This window comes from Eubalaena glacialis, chromosome 6 (assembly GCF_028564815.1).
Source record: "Eubalaena glacialis isolate mEubGla1 chromosome 6, mEubGla1.1.hap2.+ XY, whole genome shotgun sequence".
Taxonomy (NCBI): domain Eukaryota; kingdom Metazoa; phylum Chordata; class Mammalia; order Artiodactyla; family Balaenidae; genus Eubalaena; species Eubalaena glacialis.
The window spans coordinates 93,795,719-93,819,777 of NC_083721.1; the positions used below are offsets into that span (position 1 = coordinate 93,795,719).

Below are 24,059 nucleotides of genomic sequence, written 5' to 3' on the forward strand. Positions count from 1 at the left end.
GAATGTTATTAGAATAAAATCAATGTGCTGCAAAATGCAAGCAGCAATGTCAGAGATTTAAGACTGATGCCTCATTTAAAAAAAAGTGCAATATGTTTCTTCGATGTCTTTGTGTTTAACTATTTTGTCTATTTTATCTTACACGCCTTCTACCTTCTATGAATACAAGGTAGACACATTAATTAATCAAGCAACATTGCTTTATTCAGCTCTGTAGATGCTGTTTAATCAGTAATTAATTTCTGCTGTGAAGAGTTTGCTAACAAATCCTAAATTCGTGTCTGATGGAGAAAAATAAACACACTGGAGCTTTAAATAACTGTTGGAGGAGGTAATTGAGAAGACGTGACCGCTTTGTCCTGAGAACTGGACCTGGGCAATTAGAGGCGCCTCACCCCCTCCCTGTCCTTGGAATGTACATCCTGCCCACTGTTTCCACAGCGGGAGCCATTTTCAAGGGCGCAGCCTTGAGACAGTGATGTGTCGCTGAGACCATCTGGACGGTATTCGTGGCTGAACCCAGGTAAGGCCTCTATATACACTTTTAAGATGTAAAGTGTAAAGATCTACTCTTCTTGTGGCCGCCCAAGAGGAGCCTTGTAAGGAAGTTCCCTTGCTAATTAAATCTGCCATCTACCAATCTGGAGTGGTCTGCCTTTTTCTTCAGTTTCTCCCTACCCTCCGTGTAAGGGGGCCTGTTTGGGAACTAATAGCTGACCATAAATTCATACTTAAACTATTTCTCTGTGGTTGTGCCGACAGGTGTGCTGTCGAGAGAGGCTTTCGACCCCAATCATCTCCATCAGCGCCTCACAAAGTTCACCCTGAATAAAGAAAGCTAGATTTTAATCTAATACAAGTCTCTGCTGGCTACTTAGCCAGGCTACACAACCACCGAGGCCATTTGGAGCAGAGAGATGATTAGAGGTGACATCTTGGGGGAAAGCAATTGCATCTTATGATGCAGGAATAATAATTGTAAAATTATGGCCAAACATCAATCATAGCACCTTAGCTTCTGTGGTTCTCTTCACTTTGGTTTCAGAGCTTGGAGTTTTCATAAAAACACAAATTTCCCAGTGGCTAACTGTGGTTTCAATTGTCTCCCTGTTCTACGTAGTCTGTAGCAGTCTATAAATAATATATATATAATTTTATTATCTTATAAATTATAAATTATTTTATATCTCTATTCTATATAATGACATGTATTATACATTTTGTAATACATAATTATGTATTATAATGTATTAATATTTATTATCAACATATATTACTGATATAAATTAATGTATATGTATTTGAAGGTTACTGACAATTAAGTGTAGTACATACAATCATGTGCTTCTCATCCTGATCACGATTTCAAAGGTTCTAAAGGCTCTATCTGATCTAGCCGTTTCCCAGCTTTTAGACCTCTTGCTATGTTTTAGCTTTTCGGCCTTTCTTTCTCTTAGAACAACCAAGCTCATCCCACCTTATGGCATTTGCTTGTATTCTCTTTGCGTGGAGCATTCTGTGTTCAAACAGTCACAGTTCTAGTGTGCATAGGTACTACTTGAAAGAACAGAAAATATATCTAGAAAATTTGAACACAAACTTACCCTGTGACGCAGAAATTCCACATCTATGTACATACCCATAGAGAAACACATATGCATCAGATAAAAAGCATGATTTAAAAAAAAATGATCAGAGCTATGTTAGCTGTAATAGCAAACAAGAAGAGAACAAACAACTTGAAAAAAATCCAAATGTCAATAGAGAGCAGGATGGATAAATACACTGTGATGAATTCAAACACTGGAATATTATACATAGCACTGAATATGCATAAATATGCATCAGCATGGATCAATATCAGAAACAAAATGTAGACCTAAAAAAGCTAGTTGCAGACAAACAGAAAAAGCTATGATTTAATTTTTGTAACATTTTAAGCATGGAAAACTAGACAATCGTATATATGTGTGTGGTAAAATCATTAGGAAAACTAAGCAAATGACAAACACAAAATTAAAAATGGTGGCAAATTCTGGAGGTGATGGTAATGGAGAAGTTGAGATCAGCAGGTATATGGAGGCTTCAAATGTTTTATTTCTTAAGCTAGATTTTACACATTTATGTATTTTAGTTCTATATATGTGGTATAGACATGGAATAAATAATATAAATAATAATATTTTTATGTATTAAATTGGCCATCCGTCCGTCTGTATTCATGTTTTATTTTCTCATACTTATCACTAACTGAAATTACTATATTCATTTATTGATGATCTGTTTATTGTTTGTCTCTCTCCTTTTCCCCACCAGACTGCAGGATAAAACTGGTACCTGGTCTCTCTGGGCTCAAAATAATAGAGTACCTTCAACTTAGTAAGCACTGAATATACTAATCTGTTGATTTAATGAATCACTAGCGGATATGTATTACAGATATATTAACTACAGAGTATTGTGAGGGAGACATTTTTAGGTATTTATGTATCGATCCTGTAGGGGCCTTAGATTTTAGTTGGATTTATTTATATCTTCAGTGAATCAAACCATTTTCTCATCAAACTGAGTTTCCTGTTTCTGCACCCATTGCTCTTCCTTGAATAGCTGACCATCGAAACATGTGATTTTATTTTCTTCATGGGAGGCATTTTGAATTTTGACATCTAATGAATCCTAATGTGACAAGATGAAAGATTAGGAAACACTTCAGCAACCCTCCTCTCATCTATTCTATCACTGGATAGGAAAATTACTCGTAAATTTCCTGAAGGATGTAATCCTATTCCTGTTAACTGCCTGAAAAATAATTTGCTTGTGTTAAAGGAATGTCCTTTTCTTGTTAATTTCTTAATGAAAAACAGTGTGAAAACTATTACTTAAATGGCATGGAAAAAGCCAGAAGTACTTAATTACTAAAGGAAGACCAGAAAAATGTTAAGTGAAGTGTAACAACAATTATAAAATGAGCCAAGAAGCCATTAAACAACATTTAGCATATGTATTTTAAAATTTTGTTTTTACTCAAATTGTACTCTTTGGCTGTTTAATTATTTCAGAAATAATAAATGATAATACTTTAATGTAGAGATTAAAAATAAATTCCTAACATCATTCCCAAGAACTGAGTCATTAGCTAATATAATTTTTTTTTCCAATCACAGAGTTATAAAAAAAACCATTCAACTTTTGGCTCTACAATTTATGAAGTAACCTAATCTTCCTCCTCAGCTCTATCCTCAAAATTTAATCACTGTAAAAAATTGCTGATTAAAATAATAATAATAATCTACAAGATAGAAAACTGAAGGAGATACTACCAACCAAGAACAATCACAGATTTAATGTTGCAGAGAGGAGAAACATGACCTACCATAATGGGATGTAATAGCTCAGCCCCAGGTTTCTGGACTATATTGCTGGAGTCTGAACACTACTTTTGCTGCCCAGGCACTAACCTTCAGAAAGTTACTTTCTCTTTGTCTTGTTTCTTCATCCATAATATGGGGATAATAATAACAGTCCTTGTCTCATAGAGTTTTGAAGGTTGAATGAAATAATACATATAAAATACTTGGAATATCCCCAGCATATAGTATATGTTTTACCATTGGTTATCTGAAATATAAAACTTTAAATGTCAAGATTAATGTATTTGACTCTTAAGTTCTGTGTGAAAGAAATGATGGGTGTCTTACAAAATATCTCTTAAAGCCTAACAAGACAATGAACATGTCTAAAATAAACTGAGAAAATATATTAGAAATAGTCAAGTTAGCATATAAATTTATCTGGCAAGAAACCATGGATCAACTCTATGTTTAAAGTCTTATAAATGATTTTTGCTTGTCTAAAATACAGGATGTCTTTAAAGTTGGATAAAATAAATAATATATCACAAATCACCTGAAAGGTATAGCTAATATTTCTACAGAAGAAAAGTATCTGGTCAACAGATGGAGGAGACAAGGCACAGACTAAGAGAAATTATTTGCAAAAGGCACAAATGATAAAGGACTGTTATCCAAAACATCAAAAAGAACTCTTAAAACACTACAATAAGAAAAGAAACAACACAATTAAAAATAGGCAAAAGTCCTGAACAGCTTCCTCATTAAGGAAGATATATAGATGACAAGTAAGCTTATGAAAAGATTAGGGAATTGCAAATTAAAATAACATTGAGATAGCATTACACACCTATTAGAATGGCCAAAATCTAAAACGCTGACAATACCAAATGCTGACAGTGACTTAAAGCAATAGGAACTCTGAGTCATTGCTGATGCAAAATGGTACCCACTTTGGAACACAGTTTGACAGTTTCTTATAAAACTAAAATATTTTTATCATACAATTGAATAATTTTGCTTCTTGATATTTACCAAAATAAACTGAAAACTTATGTCCACACAAAAATATGCACACAAATGTTTAGAGCAGCTTTATTCTTAATTGCCAAAACTTGGAGGCAACCAAGATGTCCTTCAGGAGGTAAATAGATAAGTAAACTCTGGTACGTCCAGACAACGAAATATTATTCAGTGTTAAAAATAAATGAGCTATCGAGCCATGAAACAACATGGAAGAAACAAATGCATATTACTACGTGAAAGAAGCCAATCTGAAGAAGCTACATACTATATGATTCTAACTATGTGATAGTCTGAAAAAGACAAAATTATGGACACGGTAAAAAGATCAGTAGTTGCCAGGGCTTAGGGGGACAGAGCACAGTATTTTTGGGGCAGTGAACCTATTCTGTGTGATACTACAGTGGTGGATACATGTCATATATTTGTCCAAACCCATGGAATGTACATCACCAAGAGTGAACCCTAATGTAAGCTATGGACTTTGGGAGATAATGATGTGTCAATGTAGGTTCATCAGTTGTAACAAATGTACCTCTCTGGTAGGGGATGTCCATAGTGGGGGAGGTAGTATATATGTGGTAACAGAAGTTAATGGGAACTTTTTGTACTTTCCCTTTAATTTTGTTGTGAGCCTAAAACTGTTCTGAAAAAATAAAGTCTATTGATTAAAAAAAAAGTATCTGGCTTGTAGATATCGACTAAGCAATAATACAGTAATGTTAGCAGAATATAGAATCTAATTTTTCTGCATAAGAATTTGAAACTAGGTATTGAAAGTATGTTTGGCTTATATATGCTTTAGCCATGATTATAAAACAACTAGAAAATTAAGTTCAAATAGACAAACAAAAAAGTTGCAAGTTTACTGCCCGAAATTACTCAACTAGATGATTTAATTTTTTTACCTTAAATACCTAGCCCTCCTTTTTTATATTTTTGTGAACACCCAAAATTGAGGAAATAAAGATTGAAAATTGAAGTGATATACTCATCTTATAAAAACATTTAGAATTATACAGTAATGCAGAACAAACTAAATATTAAGCCAAGAGTTGTATAAATTAGTAATAGTAGTGAATGTAGAATAAATTATAATTTAAGAATAATGATATCAATAACCTATAATGGAATATAATCTGAAAAAAAATGAATCACTATGCTGTACATTTGAAACTAACACAATTTGTAAACGAACTATACTTCAATTAAAAAAATAATTATATCATTCTGAATTGCAACTTAGAGTTAAGCCTTGAAGAGGTAAAAAATAACCTTATTAAAAATAATTTGATAAATTTTGGCAACAAACATTTCTTTCTAGTAGCTTGAAGTAACTTAACAAGAGACCCTATTCATTGGAGACTAAATTTTTATGCCAAATTTCAAGTAATTTCCATATATATATGGCAGTTATATATGTATATGTATACTTACATATATATATGTATACTTACATATATATATATAAACAGGCAAATTCTACCGAGACCAAACTTGCTATCTGTTACACTATTTTACTTACCCCAGTGTCAAGTTATTTGTATTTTATATTAAGCATTATGTTAGATTTTAGGGGACCTGAAATTTCCTAGTGTTCGGAATGATGCCTATAGATTAACGGATAGAATGGTTGGAAAACAGTGTCAATTCTCACTTTGAGTCAAATGGATTAACAGTCCAACTGGAATGGTCAATTTCTTCTATGCTAATGGTGTTAACAAGCAGAATGACACTTGACCAAATATTACCAGATAAACGGTTTCCAGAATAGTTTGAGCACCATATGTGTAAATAAAGCCTGTTTTTGTTTCTTTCTAGAAATCAGGAGCTGGAATAGATGTTATTGCCCCGTTCTGCCCAATAAAACCGGAGAAAATGACTTTAGTTTTCAGTATTTAAGTTCCCCCACATGTAAAATAGCTGAAATAATACAGACTATTTTTTTTTTAACCCAAAGAAATGTCAAAATTAAAATGTCTGTACTGATTCATTACACATATTTACAGCCTTTTGTTATACCAGGACATTCAATGACAGATAGTATTTCTGGTGGAACATCATAATAATCCTTCCATGCAAGATTTTTGAAAGTTGTTTCATATCTATGACCTTGTTTGAGATTTTTCAATGTTCCAGCAAGGTTGTCAAAATAGATATTAGTATTCGCATAGAACAGATGAAAAAAACTGAGGTTCAGAGAGTTGACATTGCTTTCCCACGATCATTTCGCTAGTAAGTTAGGTGGAGTCTACATGAAAACCTAGGTTAGTGACTCCTAAACAAATCCTCTTAGCTGCAAAATGATGTTGTTTACATTCTTAATGTTAGAGTGCAATATTTAAACAGTGTTAAGAAACTGCATAATGCATATTTGTTTGTGTTTTTTTGTGCTGTGCTTGTTGGTGTATTTCATTTTCTTTTAGGTCATGTAGAAACATATTCCAGGAGATATTATTCAAGGCAATAAAATTTACAGCAGTGTTTCCCAAACTGTTCAGTGGGACACATGTTCTGTGAGACTGAAGTTAATAAGTATTCCAGAAAAAAAACAGATTCTACAGTCAAATTAGTTTGGGAAATCTAGCATATTTGTACCTTTTGAACAGTCAGTGTACTAAGTCCTGCAGTAAAGCTGCCTGTTTAACTTTGTTACATATCCCACGTGCACCGATGATATAACTTAAATTGATTTTCTTATGGATTGAATTAGAGTATAATTGACTTTAGAACAGTTTGTGAAATACTTCTTTAGAGAAAATGTCATGAAACATAAATTATTTGTAGTCTTTACTTTTTCTAGTAAAAAATTGACTTGTCACTAGTTATAATGATTAAATTATCATCATTTTAAGCACTTAGAGGGCAGATACTAGATGTTGCTCATCCTCTTCTTTCCTACTAACTAAAAATTGCTGGGCACACAATGGTAAGTTTTTTTTTTTTTAATGCACCTTTATTGGAGTATAATTGCTTTACAATGCTGTGTTAGTTTCTGTTGTACAACAAAGTGAATCAGCTATATTCATACATATATTCCCATATCCCCTCCCTTTTGAGCCTCCCCCCCCATCCCACCCCTCTAGGTGGTCACAAAGCACCAAGCTGATCTCCCTGTGCTATGCAGCTGCTTCCCACTAGCTGACTATTTTACATAGTATATATATGTCAATGCTACTCTCACTTTGCTCCAGCTTCCCCCTCCCTGTGTCCTCAAGTCTATTCTCTATGTCTGTCTTTATTCCTGCCCTGCCACTAGGTTCATCAGTACCATTTTTTTTTTTTTTTTAGATTCCATATATGAATACAATGATCAGACATTTATGGAGTTACTATGAGGAACATGCTACTGCATTAAAAGTTAAAAATAAATTATAACCAATTTGTAATAATTTTCCTTGAATTGAATAAATAAGCGACAAGGAAAAAAGATGAGAGCTCTAACCTTGAGATCTTTCTCCTCTTTTCAGATGAGAATACAAATGCATCCTACTCTGCCAGAGACCAAAAGAAGAGGCAGAAATCACATTTCTCCTGCAAAATCCCCACTTGAACAGGGGAAAATTGGTTCCACTATTGACAAGATAATCTAGAATTATACACAATCACACACACATTTTTTAAGTAAGATAAATGCAATATAGCACCGTGGGGAGGGGCAGTGCATTGACTGAACACTTACTTTCTTGAAAGAAAGTGTGTGTATCTTCAAACATTGAGTATAACACTTTAACATCTTTAGCAGAATGTTATGGCTAAACTCAAACTCCCATGAAGGCAGAGACTGTATTTCCTTCATCACACAGTACGTGGAACTTGGCTGACATATGGTAGACACTTGTTGGATGAATGGATGAATGAATGAGTGTACCATCAATCCTTCCCTTTTCAGTATCATTTGATTAGTTTTCTCACTGGGCCAGAGAGTTAAGAGTATCTTCAGTTGAAAACTCCTACTATTTTCTTCTCAGAGTTTTTTTTTTTCACTAAATAATTTTTCAGGAAAACACTCTCTAACCAAGAGATGAAAAGCAGTGACATAATACACAGTAATGTGTATCTGGTTAAATCCTCAGGCATGGAGTTGCACAGCAAGATGATTGCAGGGTTAGATCACTGCAAGCTATGCTAGTAAGTCTGGGCCAGGGCCAAAATGGCCTTTAGGTCCTATTACAATTCTGAGTGATGGCTCCTCTTTCATCATATCTGACTCTAGAGATATTTAAGGAGCCTAGAGGGTTTTGCCTAACACAGGAATCCAACTCCCTGTCCCAAAGTCTCATGCAAAGCTGACCTGCCTAGAGCAGACATATTTTCAAATGGAAGAGAGCTAGTTTATTCACGGTAAACTGAGTTGTTTCACTTGAACCTAGTGAAAAATGTCAAGAAAACAGTATTTCTCCCTTGCTTCTAGTAGAATCCCTTCCCCCAACTTCCTCTTAATAATCAGGTGGTCTGTACGAGGTATGCTTTTCCTAAAAAAAATTATAGTTAGATAATTTTCACTGTCAGAAAAATGTTGCTCTGTCTACCCCGTAAGTATAAAGTTTTCCCTATATTTTACCTGCTTCTGTAGCCTCGGAATTCAGTGACCTAAGTCCAAATTTGATAATAGTGAGACACATATGTTTAGCATTAGGGTTCATGAAAACAGTCTTGAGTATTCATTTGACTTGGTTCCTTCCTATAGCATCTGAAAAGTGGAGGTAACAAATGCCAATTATATAAGTATTGCGATGTGGCTTTTATTTTCCTGTTCTGAATATTAATGTGAACCCACCAATACATCAGACACGTATTTTCACAGCTTACAGACATCTGCCATATCCTGTGAGTTGCAAAGTATTCAGTAATCGAGGACTGTTTCAATCTTATGATTTTGGAATTATTTGCAGATTAAGCAGAGATCAAAGCCCCCTATGTATGTGCATAGCTTTAAACACATTAGAACAGAAACTAAGACATGCTTGTTGAGAAAAAAAAGGAAGGTAGAATTTTTAAATTTAAAAACAACAGTCTGCAAATAATAGTCATTTTTCACTTTATTGAATTTTAATTTCCAATGATACACTAATAGTAATTTCTATTTCTTTACTTCACCAGATTTGATCTAGGTCTGAATCTTAAAAATGGCTTTTCCAGAAGCTACTAGTTTAAAATAAGAATTACTTAGTCAAGATAGTTCTGTAAATTTTATGCTACATACTTAGTAATAGATAAACTTCAATTTTTATTTTAAGTTAAGCTAAAGCATCAAATGATCTCAGTGATCATTTCAGCACTGGACCCTGTAGCCCCTAGTATTTAACACGCCATATTTTGAAGCCTATAGGTGTGTACATTTTGTTCTGTGAAAGATCTGGGGATGACAGAATATACTTTTAAACGTCAAAACTGTTAGAACTTTAAACCCATTTACCTAGAACTAGAGTAAACAGTAAAGCTTGCTATTTCAAAAATATATTTGGATTATTAATAGGAATCATTAAAACCTTCAGAGGGTTAGAAAAATATTTGCTTTCAACTATGTATTTTATAGGAAACTACCCCCCTCTCCAAGCATATTTAACACTGTTAACCTTCAAACACATGTTACACCTTCCCATCTTCTTCTTGTCATTAGGATATAACAGAAAACAAACTTACTGTATGTTCTAGCTAACTACTCACAATTTTATTTGTAAAAAAATACAAATAAAAGTTGTACCCTATCCACTTACTCAGTATTTTTAGACATTTACCTAACACATGATTTAAAATAAGAGCTCTGGGCTTCCCTGGTGGTGCAGTGGTTAAGAATCTGCCTGCCAATGCAAGGGACACGGGTTCGAGCCCTGGTCTGGGAAGATCCCACATACCGCGGAGCACCTGGGCCCGTGAGCCACAACTACTGAGCCTGCGCGTCTGGAGCCTGTGCTCCGCAGCAAGAGAGGCCGCGATAGTGAGAGGCCCGCGCACCGCGATGAAGAGTGGCCCCCACTTGCCGCAACTAGAGAAAGCCCTCGCACAGAAACGAAGACCCAACACAGCCAAAAATAAATAAATAAATTTATTAAAAAAAAAAAAAGTATCAACCTAGCATACTTGCAAATTTAAAAAAAAAAATAAATAAAAAAATAAGAGCTCTGAGTAATATAATCTTCATGAAATTGCCTCAAAAGTGGTTAACTTAGGAAACCAAATGTCTGATTAAGATGCATTAGAAATCTTAAGAAACAATAATGTTACAAGTGGGATGATCAGAATGATAGCTATTATAATAAAGACATTAGGGAAATGGTTTGAATAATCTCAGAACTTTGGCAGAACGTTAAATTGCCTTTTTCTATATCAGAAGTAGCTACAATTGTTTCTGAAAGGAAAGAATAAATAGCAGGTTCTTGCAGGGAGAGCGCCAGCCCTTCCAGGAAGACAAGAGGGCACAGCCCTGGATCTCTCTTGCATACCCTTTGGAGAATTTGCTTGATATCTGGGAAGACAGGATTAGAATCTGGCCTCTGCTTGCACCTGGGCACCCAGCTGTACCGCCACTGGTCAGGTAGCGTTTCACTGTGTATGATAAATTGATCCAGTCTTCACTCCCGTGGTGGCATAAGAGAGTTTCTTCAAAATTGCTGGGGCCCACACTATCCAGCTTCAAGTCATTTACTCAGAAGCTGCAGGTTCCTTTGGGCTGTCCAGAAATATGAGGATAAATCAGGTTTCTCTTAGTACTTCACATACCTCAGTCTCTTTATGTAGTGTCATATTGGGTACCCACCATGGGGTCGGTTACTTAGCCTCTTAGTACACAGTCAGGAAGGGGACAGGACATCTCATTCAGGTTCACAAAGAGATATAGCTTTTCTATTCCAAAGCCTTAAATACTGATATAATTTAAATTATAAAGATTCCCAAAATGATTTACTTAATTTTTTTGGCTAAGTAAATGGCTTCATGTACATGAAAGTACTGAGTTGATAACCAAACAAGATGGGCCATGTTGCTTTCCCATTTCTCTCTTTTTCTCTCGTAGACTGTGTAAAAAGTGTTCATTTTTACCTCACCAATTCCTCATAATCTATTCAATCCTTAATATTTTGCAAACTGGCTTTCCCATTCATCACTTTCTAAAATGGTCCTTTTGATTCTCTCCTTAGTCTGTTGACTACTTTTCAGGTTACTCTCCTATTTCTGTTCTTGAATCACAGCCATTCCTTCTTGGTCTTAGAGCTACAATAAAATCATTTGCCCTCTTCCTTCACCTTCAAGATCAAAACAGAGGATGAGGAATGCCTTGCCTAAGAAATTATTAACAGTTTAAGACCTTATTGGTTGTAGCTGCAAAGTATTTTCTGGGTATTGGAATAACCAAAAGAGTTACCCAGGTCTATTTCCAATTCTTAAAAAGGTGCAAATAAAAAATGTGTGTGGGTGTGTATGTGGGGGGTGTGTATGGGCTTGTGGTGTGAGGTTGTGTGTGCTAATAGTATTGGGGGGTGTATTGTATGGGGCGGATGGTAGGAGAAAGATTTTAAAAATCACTATTTTTTGTGATAAGAAATATTCATTCCATTGTGAGAAAGATGGCCTTGCTAATTAAGAAGGCAGGTAGGAAAAAGTTTTCTCTCATAAGATTGACAATCTGCTTCCAAAAAGTTATTGTTTATCTTTGGGAAGTGTGTGAATTTGCTCCTACAGTCAGAGGAGTAATTAAGGTCTTCGCTAGAGGGAAGACCTTCAAGGGGACCGGGCTGGGACGTCTTGTCCACCATGGACTATTTCGCCTGACTGGGAGTGCCAAAGCCTCTTCCCCCATCCTCCATCTCATTGGTACCCAACCTTCCACCCACCTCCTAACAAAAGTCAAAACTGTGCTCGATTCAAAGGGCAAAATCCCTCCAAGAACTAACTGGCAGGTCACCCAGGAATTAATTCACACTGAATTTTTTAGACGTGAGACTTGTACTGCTGGGAGAAAGAGAGATGGATCCTGAAGGAGAGATTAAATAGATGGAATTGCCTAAAAAGTAGTTGGAAATTTAGATGGCAAAGGATAGAAAGACATTTTTCCAGTGAGGCTCAACCTAAAGATAAGGAAACAGGATAGGCTCTGGAATCTTTTATGATCTGTGAAGGTTTTAATTCCTTGGCTGCTTTTTCTTTGGTTTTACATTTCTCCCCTTCCAACATACAATTAATGTTATTGACCACATGACCTCTCAAAATTCCAATAAATCATAAGATCCTTATTTTCATATAAAAATCAAGAAGTGGGACTGAGCTGACACGGATGGAACGAGAATTGAATGGATTCACTGGCAGAAGCTGAGTAGAGTCTGAGGTGACCATGAGACTTTGTGGTACCCAGGAATTCACAGCAAGTTTGGGGAGGGCGCTGGACTTTCCACAAATCACGGGCTAGTGCTTGAGCCTAGCTTATCTGTGGCCAAAGGACAGAGTGACCCTAGCAGATTCTTGGATTCCATGCTTGGTGAACATTCCCTATGGTTCTCTCATCTACTCCCTTGGCACAGAGCACTGAGTCTTATACCTGGAACATAACAATCATTTGCCAGATTGAATTTCCTTATTGAGATCACTTAAAATAATCTATTACTGGATAAAGAACAGAATCATTTTCCTGACACCTGAGGCAGTGACAGAGTCTACTCTGAACACTGTTAAGCCCACAGTGACTAGCAGAGTGCCCTGAACTCTGGGAAGTGCTTAGTAAATGTTTATTGATGATAAATCCAAAAGGTTCCAGAAGCTTTACAGGAGGTTACAAACAGACTGAAAAAAAAAAAATCCATAAATCCCTCAAGACAGGGTCAGTCTTACCATCTTATTTTCTCTGAGGCAGTTTTAAAAGAAAAGTTTTCTTTAAAAGAAAAAGAAATTTTCCTTTCCATGAAAGGAAAATTTTAAATATCCTGTTTATGATACAGGTTTGCAAATACAATCAGAATGCCAAGTATTACTATAAAGGGCTTGATTTTTTTGGTTTAACCTTCCCTTTTCCCCCTTTTTGTTATGAAGAATTTCAACAACAGGAAGTTGAAAGAGTAATAAAATGAGTGCTCATATGCCCACCGTCTAAAATCAACAATTAATATTTTACCATGTTTGTTTGCCCTCTCTCTTGCTCTCTTACTTTCTTTCTCATTCTGGGAGGGATTATTTGAAAGTAAATTTCATACATAAGTCTTTCTCTCAAATAATTCAGTTTTCATCTTCTAAGAATAAGCATATTTTCTTATGTAGCTATAATATCACTATCACACTTAAAACTACAATTCTGTAATACCATTCAATATCCAATTCATATTCAAATATTCCCAATTGTCATTAAAATGTCTTTTATAGCTATTTTTTTAAACCAATATCCAATAAAGTTTCCCATATTGCATTTGTTTGTTATGTCTAGAGCAGTCCCCCACCAGTTTTTTCTCCCATTACACTGACTTTTAGAAGAGACCAGGCCAACTGCCTTGTAAAAGGGCTTACAATCTGGATTTCTGTGTTTCCTCCTGGTTTTAGTTAACTTGTTCCTCTGTCCTCTGCACTTCCTGTGAACTGGAAGTTATGTCTAAAGGTTTGGTTAGATTTAAGTTAAACAGTCTTGGCAAGAATACCCTATAAGCAAAAAAAAAAAAAAAAAAAGAATACCCTGTAAGCAATACTTTGTACTTCATATTACTTCAAATCAGAAGGCACATAATGTCAGCTTATCCCACTATTAATGAAGTTAAATTTGACCTCTTGGTTAAGGTGGTTCCCACCAGATTTCTCAACAGTAAAACGAAGTTTTCCCATTTGCAATTAACAAGTAATCTATAGAGTAATACCTTGAAACCTTGCAATTATTCTGTTACCACCACTCCCACCCCAAACTTTCACATAATGGCTTTAGCATCCATTGGTGATCTATCAATTGTTTCACTGGGGATTACTCAGCACTTTTTATTACTACTATAGACACTAGTGATATCCTAGAGGAAGTGTAAAGAGGAAGCCAAACCATTAATAAAAATGTTTTTGTCTTGAACTCATTTGGAAGCCTCCAGATCAGCATAGGATAGATAAACAGCAAGGTCCTACTATACAGAACAGGGAACTATATCCAGTCTCCTGGGATAAACCATAATGGAAAAGAATATTAAAAAAAGAATGTCTATATGTGTATAACTGAGTCACTTAGCTGTACAGCAGAGATCGGCACAGCATTGTAAATCAACTATACGTCAATAAAAAAAACACTAAAAACACACACACATACAAACAGACAGCAGATGGGATATGTCAACCACATAGTGGAACATATTTACTTCTATGGAACAGATATTTGAAAAATAGTTCAAAGATTTAGGGAAGTTTGAAGAGGATAATCTTTACAGTTTGTCATTATGACCACTTTGGTGGTCGTCATCAATTGTTGGTTACTTACTCTATGAGAATCTGGAACAGTTTGATTGCAAGCATATTAGAATCACCTCCCATGAAAGAATAAACATAGGAGGGGAAAATCACATAAACAACAAATACCTTTGAAGTATGAATAATAAGATCCTAAAAGTAATTTAAACTAGAAAGAAAAAAGGATATCTTCAAGAATGGAAAGAATTCCTTAATTTCTCTAGTTCAGACCGTTTTAACACTACCAAAATCAAAGATTGAATGAGTACAAACCGATGGGAGTCTTTGACATGTGAAGAAGCACAGCCCAACTGCAAACTTGAGTTTGTGAGTTAGAGTTACCCAACTGGTTCAGTCAGCCTGTGATTTTGCAAGCTTACCTTCTGGTTTTATGATTTAAGATAGAAATATGAGGTTTTCCTTTATTGTTTTTTCTGAATATAAAAATTGGATATGCCATTAACAGAAATTATAAAAAGAAAAACAAGGATCACTCCTAATTATGCCTTCCAGACATAATCTTTTCTAATATTTTGGTATATATCATTCAAGATGTTTTTCTATACATATATTTTTTAACAAAAAATATATTTAAAGACTATTACACTGTTTTTGAAATTTGCTTTTTCAGCTAATGTGTTTTATGGACATCTTTCTGTGTCATCTTTGTGTGCTATCATTGTAATGATGGAAATTATTACATTGTATAGATGTACCATAATTTATTAAATAATAATCTGTTGAAAGATACAGGGCACTACCAGTTTTCACCGTTGTGAACTGTATAACAGTGATTATTCCTATATTTCAATTTTTGTGCATTGTCCTATGATTTCTTCATACAAAATTCCCAGGTGTAGAATTGTTAAGTCAAAAGATACATTTAAAATAAATACTTGCAATACATGTTTAACCTACTTATTGCTACATGTTTAGCTAATTTTGTTTTGTCTAAATCTGTTTAATTTTATTTTGCATAATCTAGTTTTTAGAACACTTTCTCTCTCTCTCTCTCTCTCTCTCTCTCTCTCTCTCTATATATATATATATATATATATAATTCTACAAACTTACCAGAAAGCTGGCTATGACATCACTTTCCATGGTCTGTTTGTTTTGTAAATATCTCTTCTAGTAATCAGAGGTACAAGAAGTTCTACAGATCCCCAGGCTACAGGGTGGTATATTACAATGAAAGCAAGTCTTATACCAAATTCTTTTACAAATGTCGACTGGCAAGTAGACATAAATGTTATCATACATAATTTTCTTGTAAATTCAAGGGAGCCCACACTCTCTGTCCTGAGAAACTCTGGAAAAGACTATGGATGGAAATTCTTTTCTTTTACATCATAGGCAGATGCAACAAAGGCAGGGCCGGTTAATCTTTGTGATGGGTCAGGCAACAAAGTACTTCATGGAATGGGTACAAATGGATGTCCAGACCTAGGACACATTTCTGAAGGTATTGAGCTGTTGAGCTTTTTATATCCTACTGCCTTGTTTAGGAAAGGACAGTGATGTCCTTACCACCTTTCTAGGCAATGACACATTTTAAACACCTGTCATTTTACCATATAGATTTCTAACATCCCTCTTACTAATTGGCAAACTCTCATGTAGTTTCATTAATAGTATTTGTAGTGTTTTCATAGCTACTTTGGAATGTAGATTCCTATTTAGGGGCCTTTAAATGCTAGGGAATAGATTATAGCTTATTTAAACACATACACACATATTATATGGCTTATACCAGAGTTTTTTAAAAGTAAATTATCTTTGGATAATATAACAGATGTTGTTATTTATTATTATTGCTATTAATATTATCATTATTATTCCCATTTTCCAGATGAGAGAACTGAATCTCAGAAAATTTAAAAAATTTGCTCCAAGTCATACAACTAATATGGAAAAAAAACTTTATGGCTATAAATCAGAACTCAGCTCTGGGCTTTTATCATCCACAATAAAGAGGTAAACACGGTGGGTTATGTAGCTTTCTCATGGTTAACCAAGAACCCAGAGGACTAACAGAAATGTGTGAAGACATTTATATAAATCATTGTGGATAATGTAAATGACAACACACTTGTTATTAATAGTTTGAACAATGCAAAGATGTTCCAAAGTATTATTACTTCCTACTTTGCCTTGGAGAAAGGCAAGGGTATCATGACACCTACATCAGGAGGTAAAGTGCATGATGGTGCTTAAAAGATTCCTAGTGACCTGGCTTCATATAGAGGTGAAGCTTAACAATGGATGATTAATATGCCCAATATACTATTTTCTTCTCTTTTTATGAAGGGGGTATGATGGATAAGAATATGAAGATCTTTCACAATACATGCCTACATACAATACATGCCTATCTTCTTCATGACAATTTTTAAAAAAATATTATCTCAGTGAGCATTTGGCAGGAACTGAATGCCAGACACTACAAAAACACCATTTCTAGCAAGTACTTTTAGAATAGGTATTCTCTGCTATTGACTGAAGGATGTTCTTCATGCTCTTAAATTTTAGTATAAAAATCAAATTTCTAAACACATTTTTTATCATCTTTTCCCATTTTTTCCCCCTTATACCCTACTTTTCTGCCTTCATGAATGATTGCAACTCTGTTGATGCACTGCCCTGTCCCTTTGCCTTTATCCTTGTTGCCTTCTCCACCTGGCTCACCCTTTCCATGCTCTCTACCAGCCACCATCTCCCCAATTTTTCTTTTGTCTTTGTGTCTCCTGCATACCACGCCTGACATATCATAGGTCCTCAAGATTGTGCATGAATGCATATATTCATTTTAACTTATTACATTATATTATATCTGGTCCATTTAGATTCCCCAAGATTTAGAGCTGCCAGACAAGGAACAGATTTTGATTTGGAAACTGGAAAAAGATTTGGGGGCATGCGGGTGGGCCTGCCACACAGTGATTTGACCTCAGGGTAGTATTATCTGCCCTCTGCCCTGGTGTTCTATCTCTTACCTGGTATGTACTGCAGCTGCTTTCTTTAGGCTAGCGCTAGACAGGCTCCTACAGATGCTGACGGTTACGAGAGAAGTGTGGATTCAGTGACCGACAAAGTATGATCAGTGAAATCTATAGACACTGTTTACTTGAAAATTACACATGAACTTTGAGTGGCAAATGTGTTGGAGCAGACAGTAAAAAATTATACTTGTGATGTATTTAACTTATATTTATGTATCTTATTTTATAAAGCCACTTTATCTTTGCATGCTTTTAAAAAATTATTATTAACTACAAATATTCCTTCACATACCTAGTGATATAGCCTGACAGAGTTCCTAGTCATTGGCTGGGGTACCTCATCCATCCAGCGGCACAGTGGACGTCTGGCCAGCACAAGTTTAAAAAATGTTGACGTCTTCGAGGAACCTAACAAACCCATTTTAACCCAAGTGTCATATGCACCTTGACTGCTAAATTCACCTTTGTGAACTTAGGAAAGTTCTCAGCTTTTCCTAAGAATTTATGCTGGTTGTGGTCTTTGGGTATTTTTACCCCCACTTTTTATTAGATATAATGGAATGAATGAATGCATACGTGTGTATGTGTTTGTGTGTGTATGTATGTGTGTTTTATGTACCTGGCGGGGGAGCAGGAGGCACAGGTGGTATGTTGAGGCACATTTATTCATCCATTCCACACCAGCTGTCTGGGATCCTTACCTCTTTAAATTTTGAAACAAAACGTTGATTGTTTGGGCTTCACCGTTTCTAAGTCTAAGGTACAGGATACAAAATTTTCTGGGCAGACCAAGAATTCTGAAACCAAATGAGGGCTTAATAAGAGAGGGAAGTCATCCACTTTTATATGATACTTATCTGCTTGTATTAAGTCTTTCATCTCCAGATTTGACAACAGGCTTAACCACACGTGTTTGGATACGTCTGCATTGAGGATTGTTCCCTATAATGTCTAGGTAATAGCCTCAAACAGATGCAGTTGTTCTTTTGATCTTCACAGGACAAGGACACACTCTGAAAATAAATTTGTCTCTCATTTCCTTTGTTTCCTGTTTCTATTTTGATTTCTTAAGCCTGCTGTATTTGGCAGGCAGACACATTTTCCAGATGAGGCAGTGAGGAAGGCAAGAATCAGGACATGTTTTATGATGTTCTTTTCAGGTTGCTTTACGCAGCACCATATCTAAAGAACCCAGCCTTCCTGAATGTCCAGGCATGTGGCTCCTTTATGAAGCCACTGAAATAGCTCGCCCCAAAATGGACAAGTGACAAGCTACCAACTGAGTAGGTAAAAGCACTGCACTCGGGGTTCTCTAAGGTCAGTCAGTTTGACTAAATGTACAAAGACCAGAACTACACTGACTTTGGGGCTGCTTTTAAAATGGGTCAATAAATAATCACCATTCAATCAGAACAGCAGTGAAGAGACTGGATGTATTCAAAGGCAGTTAAATGGAGGTGAGAGTAACTTTCTTTCCACTTAACTGAGCTGTTGTAAGGATCAAGTGAGAATCCAAATGAAAATGTTTCAGAAAATGTTGTGTAATTCCTATCTATCCAACACATTCTCTTTCTAAGTATTTAACTAGTTTTCATGATTCCAGCCAGAGAGAAGCTAGAAATATTACCCAAATTATTACCCTTTATAAAATTGTTAGAAGAGAATTCCCTCTTAAAAATCAAATATAGGATGGGTAGCAAACTGCTGGCTCTCAGATCAAGCTTGGTCGGTAGCTGTATTTGGTCAGAGCAGACTTTTCATTTCAATGGACTAGTCATCAAAATTAAAAATTCAGAATGTTTCCAAAAAAAAATTTGAACTTCTCTTCTTTATTGAGAAAGTGGGAGATTTGGGAGGCTGATTTCTCATTTAGCATTCATTCATTCTTTCAGTCACTCATTCAACAAATATTTATTGAGGTTCTACTATGTGCCAGGCACATTTCTAGGCATTAAGAAAATGACAGAACAAAGTAGGACAAAAATCAGCTAAAAGTAGCAGGAGCTGCTACTACATATAAGCATATGCTCTTTAGTTTTATCAGAGCCATACCACCCCTACTTTACATTCTGACCATCAAACCCACTATATTCATTTATTTTAACTGTCTGGTCCCCGTAAATATTTGTGTTTGAGATGCCTGCAGTACACCTGCAGTTTGCACATATTCGTTCAAGTTCTAGAAAGTGACGTTTAATGGACCCAGATTATTCATTCTTAATAGTACATGAGGGATTAAGTTAGGAAGAAAATTGCTGTCTGTTACTAAATTCAACTCAAGCCTCTATTGAGTCTCTGCTACATATACATTCCTGGAGAGGGTAGTCTGGGAATTGAACCTTGGAAGGAGGGGAATTTCCACGGTAGGATGCATGGGAGGCATATGCCATTTCAGGGGAAGGTAGTAGAACTGGCATGTTTGAAAATATTGAAGAGACCAGTTTGGCAGGAGCATGGGATGAGGGAGGGAACAGCACTATTTCATGGCCCTACACATGATCCAAAAGGTACTATTGTCACTCTGCCCAAAAAAGTAGCAATCACAGGTAAACAAATCCTCCAGAAAATAACAGGATAACAAAGAATCAAGTGGTTTTAAAATATTATGTTCTTATAATACCTATATAATAGAAAATGAGCACACATTTGGATCATGTGGTTGTTACTATACCTGTAAAGCTACGAAGGGGAGAAAAACAGACAACTGAGGAGTTTTTAAACATCTACATCTGGTCCCAAATAAATTCCCTCATACTTGGGCATGATTGAACCATTCAGATAAGAGTTCTCACACAGCATTACAATATATTAAGTTTGATGAGGCATGACAGTAAAAGTACTTATTAAGTCTTGGCTTCAGTCTAAGAAACATTTTTAGCTTGTTCATGTGTCAGAAATAACCTCTGAAATCATATTATTTCCATGACATTTTTGGAAAGGATGATAAGATATACCCTATTGTGTATGCCTATAAACTGTATTACAAACAGTAGTGAGTGTGGTAGTTAGGAAGTTAGAATGCCATGCTAGCACCTGACATTTTGTAGTTCAGAAAAGAAAACTTTTGATGTCTTTAGGGGCCAAGAAATCTCTTCTTCATCAACATGCAATTTGTTTATTTTATTTTAGTAAGTACTGTATAAATACCATGCACCTAGGGCTAGATTAGGTACAATGGAAATGGTAGCTCGGAGAAATCAAAGAACTTGTTGTCAATGAGTTCGTGATTTTCAGGGGTCTAGTTTTCCAATGTGGCATTTGCACAAGTTTAAGGAAAGGCAGAGTATCTCATTTTCTATTCTCTTCTCAGTCCCAGGGTAAGGCAAGTTTTCATTATTGGGAGTGGATTGACTCCTAAACTATATTAGCAATTATGATGGGTACAATTAACTGATAAAGAATTTATTATCACTTACAGTACCCTAAGAATTAAATTTGATATTTATTTAACCTTACTCTGTACAGCACACTGGGCTGAAAGGGATACAAAGAAATAATGAAAGTCGCATTCAACACTTGGCTCATCTGTACCTGTCACTCCGCTAGACACTTCATGGACATTATAATTTTTAAACTATGACCGAGGTCTGTCAGGTTGCAAAGTCTATTTTCTTTCCCCTACACTATGCTCTGGTGCTTGCCCTTAGCGAACTCATAAATACAGTGGGAGAGACAAGGCTACTACATACATATAAAGCAGTAAGAGAATAAACAGAATCTAGTTCTGTGGCCTTGATTTTAATACCAAAACAAACAAACAAGTAGCAACAACAAAACCAAAACCAGTTTAGGGAAGGGCTTAAGTGGCAGAACAGAAGGATAGGGCTCTATGTCTCCAACATCATAGACGTGGGTTGAAGCCCAGATTTGCCCTCACCCTTTCTAACTCTGTGACCTTGAACTCTGATGCTCAGTTTCTTCATCTGCCCCATGACAATAATATGTACTGCACTGTGAGAATTAAAGCTAGATGTAAAACACCTTGCATAATGTCTGCCCCAAAGTAGAACCTCTGTGTTATTCAATTCAATGGGCATTTTCTGCCTCACGTTAAATGACCTACATAATTTTTGACAAAGTGACTGGTGACAACTCTCTAGAAACATCTTCATTCCTTATGACCTGAGATTTCAGTCTTAAAGATTTCCTCCTACCTCTTTGGATACTTCTTGATTTTTTTCAGGGCTCAGTGCTGGATCTTAGTCTGCTTCTTTTATCACTGTACTCTCTTTCTATAGAATCTCACATACAACCATGACATATACACGTATATTCTGATAACTCCAAAGGTATTTCAGAATTCAACCTTGCTTTTGAGTCCCAAAGTGGACTATACAATTGCCTATTCAATACCTCCATTGACTGTCTACTTGACCAGTTCCCAAGGGGACTAGGTCCACACCTGAACTCTGTGTATCACACCAACTCCCCCAACCAGTTGAAAATCCACTCATACCATACCTTTACTTTAAGCACTTCAATGGTTTTCCATTGCTCTTAGAATAAAAATAAAAATTTTGCCTTTGCCTACACTGTCACACTGTAATTTGCCATGTAAGTATTTCTCCAGCTTCATCTCATGCCATTCACCATCACATTCAATAATCTTCAGCTAGACTATCCTTTGTTAAGTTCTTCAAATACCCCAAGTTCCTTCCTGAGTCAGACGTTTTGCACCTATTGTCCTTTCTACCTCTTTGCCTAGTAAATTCTTTGTCAAATTTCAAGTTTTAGCTTAAACTTTTCAGAGAAACCTCCACAAACCTCCAAACTAAGCAGGCTAAGCTTGGTTCTTTTGTTACATGCTTTCATAGAACTCTGTATTTCTCCTTCCTAATACTTAGAACATTCATTTATATATATATTTCACTTCCATCTCCCCCTGAAGATTGCTTCATAGGGCAGCAACTGTTCACCAGTTCCAGTGTATCTCCCCTACCCACTACAGGGCCTTATAAAAAATAGGAGTTCAAGAAACATTTTTAGTGGATTAATGTTCAATGTCCAGTGGATTAATATTCAAGAAATGGTGGCTATTAATAGAGCAACAATGATACTAGTTACAATGTATATTAATTTATTAAGACTGCTATAACAAATACCACAAACTGGTTGCCTTGAACAACAGAAATTTATTTTTTCATGGTTCTGGAAGCTAGGAAGTTCAAGATCAAGGTACTGGTCAATTGGGTTCCTGGCTTGAAGATGGTCACCTTTTTGCTTTGTCCCCATATGTCAGAGAGAGAGAGAGAGAGAGAGAGATCTCCTCCCCTTCTTGCAGGGTTCCAATCCTATTGGATTAGGATGCATTCTTATGACCTGATTTAATCTTTTTTTTTTTTTTTAATTTTTATTGAAGTATAGTTGATTTATGATGTTGTGTTAGTTTCAGGTGTATGGCAAAGTGAATCATTTATACATATACATATATCCACTCTTTTTTAGATTCTTTTCCCATATAGGCCATTTAATCGTGATTACATTTTAAAGACCCTATCTCCAGATATAATCACACTGAGGGTTAGGATTTCAACATACGAGTTTTAGGTGAATACAATTCAGTCCATAGCATAATGCTTCATAAAACAGGTAAGACTTAAGATGGGCCAAAGTATATGGGAGGAGAAGGAAATTAAAGTACATAGCATATATTACAGATTTTAAAAGGCAAGCAGAAATGTTGATTAGTGCAGGAGGCATTAGGAAATAACAGCAGGTATGGGCAGGATGGATCAGATGGGTTCTGGCTATGATATTCAACCATGCATAAGGCATGGAAGCAAGAGCTTCAGTAATGACAATGGGAATAGATGGAAGAGAGTCATTCTAGGAAAATTTTTCACAGAAAGAGAAAATAAACTTATAACAGCTTGGAAGAAAAAATATATATATTTATGACTCTATGAGGCAAGAAGGTGAAAAAAGCACTATGACAATGAGGAGGCTGTGAAAGAAAAAAATTTAGAGTAGAGATCTCAAGGTAGACCTGCAAAGGAAACAACACAGCCACTTGACAACAAACTCAGCCCTGATTGCCCATGGGCAGAAATCTTTGACCACCACACCAGGTACAGGAGCTCTCTGCTCTCTATCTCCTGTAATTCATCAGCAACGAATCCCAATGTTCAGGTGACCATAATTTTTCTGCCTTTGCCACTGATTTTCATCTTCAAAACCTACCTGCAAATGGCTTTCTCTTCGCCTTGGGGTCCCCAATTATGAATCCTGGTGAGCTGGTGTGGTATATTAAGAAATATATTTGGTCCTTGTTTCTGATTCCTAGGAC

At 35.7% G+C, this 24,059-nt stretch overlaps 1 protein-coding gene and 1 long non-coding RNA gene across 7 annotated transcripts in view; one reads left to right on the forward strand and one right to left on the reverse strand.

Annotated features, from left to right (window-relative positions):
* The window catches only part of NLGN1 (neuroligin 1), a 696,295-nt gene that overhangs the window by 126,532 nt on the left and 545,704 nt on the right, over nucleotides 1-24,059 (reverse strand). The gene's annotated exons all lie outside the window — the stretch shown is intronic.
* Nucleotides 457-8,297, forward strand: LOC133093521 (uncharacterized). Its single transcript, XR_009701285.1, has 3 exons — nucleotides 457-523; nucleotides 2,317-2,379; nucleotides 7,844-8,297. It is a non-coding gene; the product is annotated as an uncharacterized LOC133093521 (long non-coding RNA).